Source organism: Pongo pygmaeus, chromosome 4, assembly GCF_028885625.2.
Source record: "Pongo pygmaeus isolate AG05252 chromosome 4, NHGRI_mPonPyg2-v2.0_pri, whole genome shotgun sequence".
NCBI classification, from domain to species: domain Eukaryota; kingdom Metazoa; phylum Chordata; class Mammalia; order Primates; family Hominidae; genus Pongo; species Pongo pygmaeus.
In genome coordinates, this window is record NC_072377.2 from 102,104,286 (window position 1) to 102,112,674 (window position 8,389).

Below are 8,389 nucleotides of genomic sequence, written 5' to 3' on the forward strand. Positions count from 1 at the left end.
CATGTGCTTCTATTATTTAGCTCCCACTTATAAGTAAGAACATGCACAGTATTTGTTTTACTGTTCCTGCTCTAGTTTGCTAAAAATAATGGCTTACAGCTCCATCCATGTTCCTGCAAAGGACATGATCTCTTTGGTATTTTTATGGCTGTATAGTATTCCCTGGTATATATGTACCACATTTTCTTTATCCATTCTGCCATTGATAGGCATTGTATCAGTTTGTTCTCACACTGCTAAAAGACATAACCTAGACTGAGGGATTTATAAAGAAAAGAGGTTTAACTGACTCCCAGTTCTGCATGGTTGGCAAGGCTTCAGGAAACTTACAATCATGGTGGAAGGGGAAGCAGGTATGTCTTACACGGCAGCAGAAGAGAGTGTCTATATGTGTGTATATGAGTGCAGGAAAAACTACCACTTATAAAACCATCAGATCTCATGAGAATTTACTCACTACCATGAGAACAGCATGGGGGAAACTGCCCCATAATCTACTCATTTCCCACTTGGTCTCTCCCTCAACACCTGGGGATTACAATTAAAGATGAGATTGGGGTGGCAACACAAAGCTAAACCATGCCTTTCTACCCCTTGCCCCTCTCAAATCTTATGTTCTCACATTTCAAAACCAATAATACCTTCCCAACAGTCTCACAAAGTCTTAACTCATTTCAGCATTAACTTAAAAATCTGATTTCAAAATCTCATCTGAGAAAAGGCAAGTCCCTTCTGACTATGAGCCTGTAAAATCAAAAGCAAGTTAGTTCCTTCCAAGATACAATGGAGTTACAGGCATTGGATAAATGTTGCCATTCCAAATGGGAGAAATTGGCCAAAACAAAGGGGCTACAGGCTCTATGCAAGTACAAAATCAAGTGGGGTGATCATAAAATCTTAAAGCTCATAAATAATCTTCTTTGACTCCATGTCTCACATCTAGGTCATGCTGATGCAAGAGGTGGGGTCCTCTGCCCCTGTGGCCTTGCAGGATACAGCCGCCCTCCCAGCTGCTTTCACAGGCTGGCGTTGAGTGTCTGTGGCTTTTCCAGGCACATTATACAAGCTATCAGTGGATCTACTACTCTGGAGTCTGGAGGACAGTGGCCCTCTTCTCACAGCTTCAGTAGGCAGTGTCCCAGTGGAAACTCTGTGTGGGGGCTCCAACCCAACATTTCCCTTCTGCACTGCCCTAGCAGAGGTTCTTCATGAGCACTCCACCCCTGCGGCAAACTTCTGCCTGAAAATCCAGGTATATCATAACATCCTCTGAAATCTAAGTGGAGGTTCCCAAGCCATATCAAGCATTTAGATTGATTCCATGTTTTTGCTATTGTGAATAGTGCTACAATGAATGTATGCATGCATGTGTTTTTATAATAGAATGATTTCTATTCCTTTGGGTATATATCCAGTAACGGGATTGCTGGGTCAGATGGTAGATTTGTTTTTAGCTCTTTGAGGAATCACCACACTGCTTCCACAATAGTTGAACTAATTTACAATCCCACCAACAGTATATAAACATTCGCTTTTCTCAACTTTGCTAGTCTATTATTTTTTGACTTTTTAATAACAGTCATTCTGACTGGTGTGAGATGGTGTCTTATTGTGGTGTTGATTTGCAATTCTTTAATGATCAGTGATACTGAGTTTTTCATATGCTTGTTGGCCGCATGTATGTCTTCTTTTGAAAAGTATCTCCTTTTGTTTTTCTCTTGTAAATATGTTTAAGTTCCTTGTACATGCTGGATATAGACCAATGGAATAGAATAGAGAGCCTAGAAATAAGGCCACACACCTACAACCATCTGATCTTCACAAAGTTAGCAGAAACAAGCAATGGGGAAAGGACTCCCTATTGAATAAATGGTGCTGGAATAAGTGGGTAACCATATGCAGAAGATTGAAACTGGACCCCTTCCTTATACCATATACAAAAATCGACTCAAAATGAATTAAAGACTTAAATGTAAAACCCAAAACTATGAAAACCCTGAAAGACAACCTAGGCAATACCATTCTGGACACAGGAACTAGAAAAATTTTATGAAAAAGATGCCAAGGCCAGGTGCGGTGGCTCACGCCTGTAATCCCAGCGCTTTGGGAGGCCGAGGCAGGTGGATCACGAGGTCAGGAGATCGAGACCATCACCTAACACTGTGAAAACATGTTACTAGTGAAACCCCGTCTCCACTAAAAATACAAAAAATTAGCCGGGCGTGGTGGCGGGCTCCTGTAGTCCCAGCTACTCGGGAGGCTGAAGCAGGAGAATGGCGTGAACACAGGAGGCAGAGTTTGCAGTGAGCCGAGATCGTGCCACTGCAGTCCAGCCTGGGAGACAGAGCAAGACTCCGTCTCAAAAAAAAAAAAAAACAAAAAAACAGATGCCAAAAAAAATTGCAACAAAAGCAAAAATTGACAAATGGGATTTAATTAAACTTAAGAGCTTCTGAACAACAAGAGAAAATATCAACACAGACCATGGCAGATGGGATGCAGGACTAGATTACAGCTCCCACTCAGAGCAGTGTGGAGGCTTGTATTGTCAACTTTTGCTCCAGAACTACTGCAAGAATACATTAGGAAAGCCAAGAGAACCCACAGACCCTCTGAAGGAAGCAGATTGCTCCTGCAGGACTCAGGAGGCAACCAAATACTGTGAGTGCCCAAACTGTGGAAGCTGGAAAAGAGGATTGTCTGCCCCAGAACACACTCCCACACTGGGGAACCCGAAGGTTTAGATTACAGGAGAAGATTCTTATCTTACCTGGAGCTGAGTCAATTGAGAGACCTGAGAGGAATACGAGGGTAGAGAAAGCAGCTGGAAAAGCCCTGTGGGCTTGCTGGGTCCCCAAGCAAGCTATTTCTACCCTGCCTCACAGAGGTCCTTGGAGAAAGCAGCCAGAGGCACTGGAAAAAGGCTTCCAGGAGAAGGAAACCTCCAGCTGAACTTTGTTAACAATTTGAACCGATGGAGAAGTCTCCTGGCGAGAACTCAGGAGAGAGTTTGAATCCGGTGTGCAGACTCCACAGGCAGGGGAAGAACAAAAGCCCTAATTGCTTTTGCAGCTGGGAGGTGGGTAGCCTGGAGCAAGTTCTCTTACCTGCTTGCTCACTGCCTGGAAATGGACTCGTGCTGTTGGGAGAGGCATAGTAGGAGTGAGACCAGCCCTTTGGGTTACGTGGGAGCTAGGTGACTGCTGGCTTTCCCCCACTTCCTTGACAACCTGCATGACACAGTACAGGCAGCCATAATCCTCCTAGGAACATAATCCTATTGACCTGGGAATCTCACCCCCATCCCCATCTCCCAAAGCAGCTGCAGCAAGACCAGCCCAAGGAGGGTCTGAGTTCAGACATGCCTAGCCCTGCCCCCACCTAATGATCCTTCCCTACCCACCCTGGTAACTGAGGACAAAGGGTATATACTCTTGGGAGCTCTAGAGATGATGCTCTCTTGAACACGCCACCTCCTGGCAGGAGGCCAACCAGTGCAAAAATATTGCATTAAGCAACCAAAGCCAAAGACCCTCACAGAGTCCATCTTACTTCCCTGCAATCTCCACAGAATCAGGTGCTGGTATCCATGGCTGAGATACCCACAAACAGTTTACATCACAGGACTCTGTGCAGACCACTCCCAGTACCAGCCCTGAGTCTGGTAGACTTGCTGGGTGGCTAGATCCAGCAGAGAGATAACAATCACTATAGCTCAGCTCTCAGGAAGCCACATGCCTAGGAAAAGGGAAAGAGTACAACATCAAGGGAACACCCCACGGGACAAAAGAATCAGAACAACAGCCTTGAGCCATAGACCTTCCCTCTGACAGATCCTACCCGAAAAAGAAGGAACCAGAAAACCAACTCTGGTAATATGACAAAACAAGTTATTTAATACCACCACCCTCCCCAAAAAAAATCACACTAGCTCACCAGCAATGGATCCAAACCAGGAAGAAATCCTTGATTTACTCAAAAAGGAATTCAGAAAGTTAGTTATTAAGCTAAACAGGGAGGCACCAGAGAAATGCAAAGCCCACTCTAAGGAAATTTAAAAGATGATACAAGAAGTGGAGGGAGAAATAGTCAATGAAAAATAGATCACATAAATAAAAAACATTCAAAACTTCAGGAAACAATGGACATAATTATAAAAATGCAAAATGCCCTGGAAAATCTCAGCAATAGAATCAAACAAGCAGAAGAAAGAACTTCAGAGCTCAAAGATAAGGTCTTTGAATTAACTCAATCCAACAAAGACAAAGAAAAAAGAATACAAAAATATGAACAAAGCATCCAAGAAGTCTGGGATTATGTTAAATGACCAAACCTAAGAGTAATTGGCATTCCTAAGGAAGAAGAGAGATCTAAAAATTTGGAAAACATATTTGGGGAAATAATCAAGGAAAATTTCCCCAGCCTTTCTAGAGACCTAAACATCCAAATACAAAAAGCTCAAAGAACACCTGGGAAATTCGTCACAAAAAGAACATCGACTAGGCATGTTGTATCAGGTCATCTAAAGTTAAGATGAAGGAAAGAATCTTACGAGCTGTGAGGCAAAAGCACCAAGTAACCTATAAAGAAAAACCTGTCAGATTAACAGCAGATTTCTCAGCAGAAATCCTACAAGCTAGAAGGAATTGGGGCCCTATCTTCAGCCTCCTCAAACAAAACAATTATAAGCCAAGAATTTTGTATCCAGCAAAACAAAGCTTCATAAATGGAGGAAAGATAGTCTTTTTCAGACAACAGAATGCTGAGAGAATTTGCCACTACCAAGCCAGCACTACAAGAACTGCTAAAAGGAGCTCTAAATCTTGTAACAAATCCTGAAAACACATCAAAACAGAACCTCTTTAAAGCATAAATTTCACAGGACCTATGAAACAAAATACAATTAAATAAAAAAAAAAAACAGGTTACAGGCAACAAATAGCATGATGAATGGAATGGTACATCACATCTCAGTACTAACATTGAATATAAATGACCTAAATGCGCCACTTAAAAGATACAGAATTTCAGAGTGGATAAGAACTCACCAACTAACTATCTGCTGACTTGAAGAGACTCACTTAACACATAAGGACTCACATAAACTTAAGGTAAATGGGTGGAAAAAGACATTCCATTCAAATGGACACCAAAAGCAAGTAGGAATAGCTATTCTTATATCAAACAAAACAAACTCGAAAGCAACAGCAGTTAAAAAAGACAAAGAGGGACATTATACAATGATGAAATGCCTTGTCCAACAAACAGGAAAATATGACAATCCTAAATATAAGTGTACCTAACACTGCAGCTTCCAAATTTATAAAACAATTACTAATACACCTAAGAAATAAGATAGATAGCAACACAATAATAATGGAGACTTCAGTACTCCACTGACAGCACTAGACAGGTCATAGAGACAGAAAGTCAACAACAAAAAAAATGGATTTAAACTATACCCTGGAACAAATAGACTTAACAGATATATATAGAATATTGTAACCAACAGCTGCAAAATATACATTCTATTCAACAGTACATGGAACTTTCTCCAAGATAGACCACATGATAGGCCACGAAACAAGCTTTGATAAATTTAAGAAAATTGAATTATATCCAGCACTCTCTCAGACCACAGTGGAATAAAACTGGAAATCAACTCCAAAAGGAACCTTCAAAACTATGCAAATACTTGAAAATTAAGTAACCTGCTCCTGAATGAGCATTGGGTCAAAAATGTATCAGGATGGAAATTAAAAAAGTGTTTAAACTGAAAGACAGTAGTGACACAACCTATCAAAACCTATTGCATAAAGCAAAGGCAGTGCTAAGAGGAAAGTTCATAGCATTAAAAAGTCTGAAAGAGCACAAACAGGCAATCTCAGGTCACACCTCAAGAAACTAGACAAACAAGAACAAACCAAACCCAAACCCAGCAGAAGAAAGGAAATAACCAAATCAGAGCAGAACTAAATGAAATTGAAACATAAAAATTACAAAAGATAAATGAAAAAAAAAGCTGGTTCTTTGAAAAGATAAATAAAATTGATAGAACATTAGCAAGATTAACCAAGAAAAGGAGAGAAAATCCAAACAAGCTCAATTAGAAACAAAACAGGAAATATTACTACTGAAACAACTGAAATACAAAAGATTCAAGGCTACTATGAGCACCTTTACCCACATAAACTAGAAAACCTAGAGGAGATGGATAAATTCCTGGAAAGTTACAACCTTCTTAGCTTGAATCAGGAAGAAGTAGATACCCTGAACAGACCAATAACAAGCAGTGAGATTAAAATGGTAATAAAAATTTACCAACAAAAAAAGTCCAGGACCAGACAGATTCATAGCAGAATTCTACTAGACATTAAATAAGAATTAGTACCAATCCTATTGACACTATTCCACAAGATAGAGAAAGAGAGAACCCTTCCTAATTCATTCTATGAAGCCAGTATCACCCTAATACCAAAATCAGGGAAGGACATAATGAAAAAAGAAAACTCTAGAAACTATAGACCAATATCCCTGATGAATATAGATGCTAAAATCCTTAACAAAATACTGGCTAACCAAATCCCACAACATATCAAAAAGTTATTCTGCCATGATCAAGTGGGTTTCATACCAGGCATGCAGAGGTGATTTAACATACACAAGTTCAAAAATGTGATACACCACATAAATATAATTAAAAACAAAAATCACATGATCATCTCAATAGATACAGAAAAACCATTTGACAAAATACAGCATTCTTTATGATTAAAACTCTTAGCAAAATTGGCATACAATGAACACACCTCAATGTAATGAAAGCTATCTATGACAAAACCACAGCCAACATAATACTGAATGGGGAAAAGTTGAAAGCATTCCCTCTGAGACCTGGAACTAGACAAGAATGCCAATTCTCACCACTCCTCTTTAACATAGTACTTGAAGTCCTAGCCAAAGCAATCAGATAAGAGAAAGAAATAAAGGACATCCAAATCAGTAAAGAGGAAGCCAAGCTGTCACTATTTGCTGATAATATGATTATTTTCCTAGAAAACTCCAAAGACTCTTCCAGAAAGCTCCTAGAACTGATAAAAGAATTCAGCAAAGCTTCCAGATACAAAATCAATGTGCACAAATCAGTAGCTCTTCTATACACCAACAGCAACTAAACTGAGAATCAAATCAAGAACTCAACCCCTTTTAGAATAACAGCGAAAAATAAAATAAAATACTGAGCAATATACCTAAGGAGGTGAAAGACCTCTAGAAGGAAAACTACAAAACACTCCTGAAGTAAATTATAGATGACACAAACAAATGGAAACACATCCTATGCTCATAGATGGGTACAATCAATATTGTGAAAATGACTATACTGCAAAAGCAATCTACAAATTCACTGCAATTCCCATCAAAATACCACCATAACTCTTCACAGAATTAGAAAAAAACAATCAGAATTCACATAGAACCAAAAAAGACTAAGCGAAAAGAACAAATCTGGAGGCATCATATTACCTGATTTCAAACTATACTATAAGGCCATAGTCAGCAAAACAGCATGGTACTGGTATAAAAACAGGCACATAGACCAGTGGAACAGAAGAGACAACCCAGAAATAAACCCAGATACTTATAGCCAACTGATCTTCACCAAAGCAAGCAAAAACATAAAGTGGGGAAAGGCCACCCTATTCAACAAATGGTGCTGAGATAATTGGCAAGCCATGTAGGAGAATGAAACTGAATCCTCATCTCTCACCTTATACAAAAACCAACTCCAGATGGATCAAGGACTTAAATCTAAGACCTGAAACTTTAAAAATTCTAGAAGATAACACCTTCTAAACATTGGCTTAGGCAAGAATTTCATGTCCAAGAACCCAAAAGCAAATGCAATAAAAACAAAGATAAATAGCTGGGACTTAATTAAACTAAAGAGCTTTTGCATGGCAAAAGGAACGGTCAGTAGAGTAAACAGACAACCCACAGAGTGGGAGAAAATTTTCACAATCTATACATCTGACAAAGGACTAATATCCATAATCTTTAATGAACTGAAACAAATTAGCAAAAAAAAAAAAAAAAAAGCAAAGAATCCCATCAAAAAGTGGGCTAAGGCCGTGAATAGACAATTCTCAAAAGAAGATATACAAATGGCCAACAAAAATATGAAAAAATGCTCAGCATCACTAATGATCAGGGAAATGCAAATCAAAACCACAATGCAATACCACCTTACTCCTGCAAAAATGACCATAATAAAAAAATAATAGATGTTGGCGTGCATGCAGTCAACACGAACAGTTCTACACTACAGCGGGAATGTTAACTAGTACAACCACAATGAAAAACAGTGTGGAGATTCCTTAAAGAACTAAAA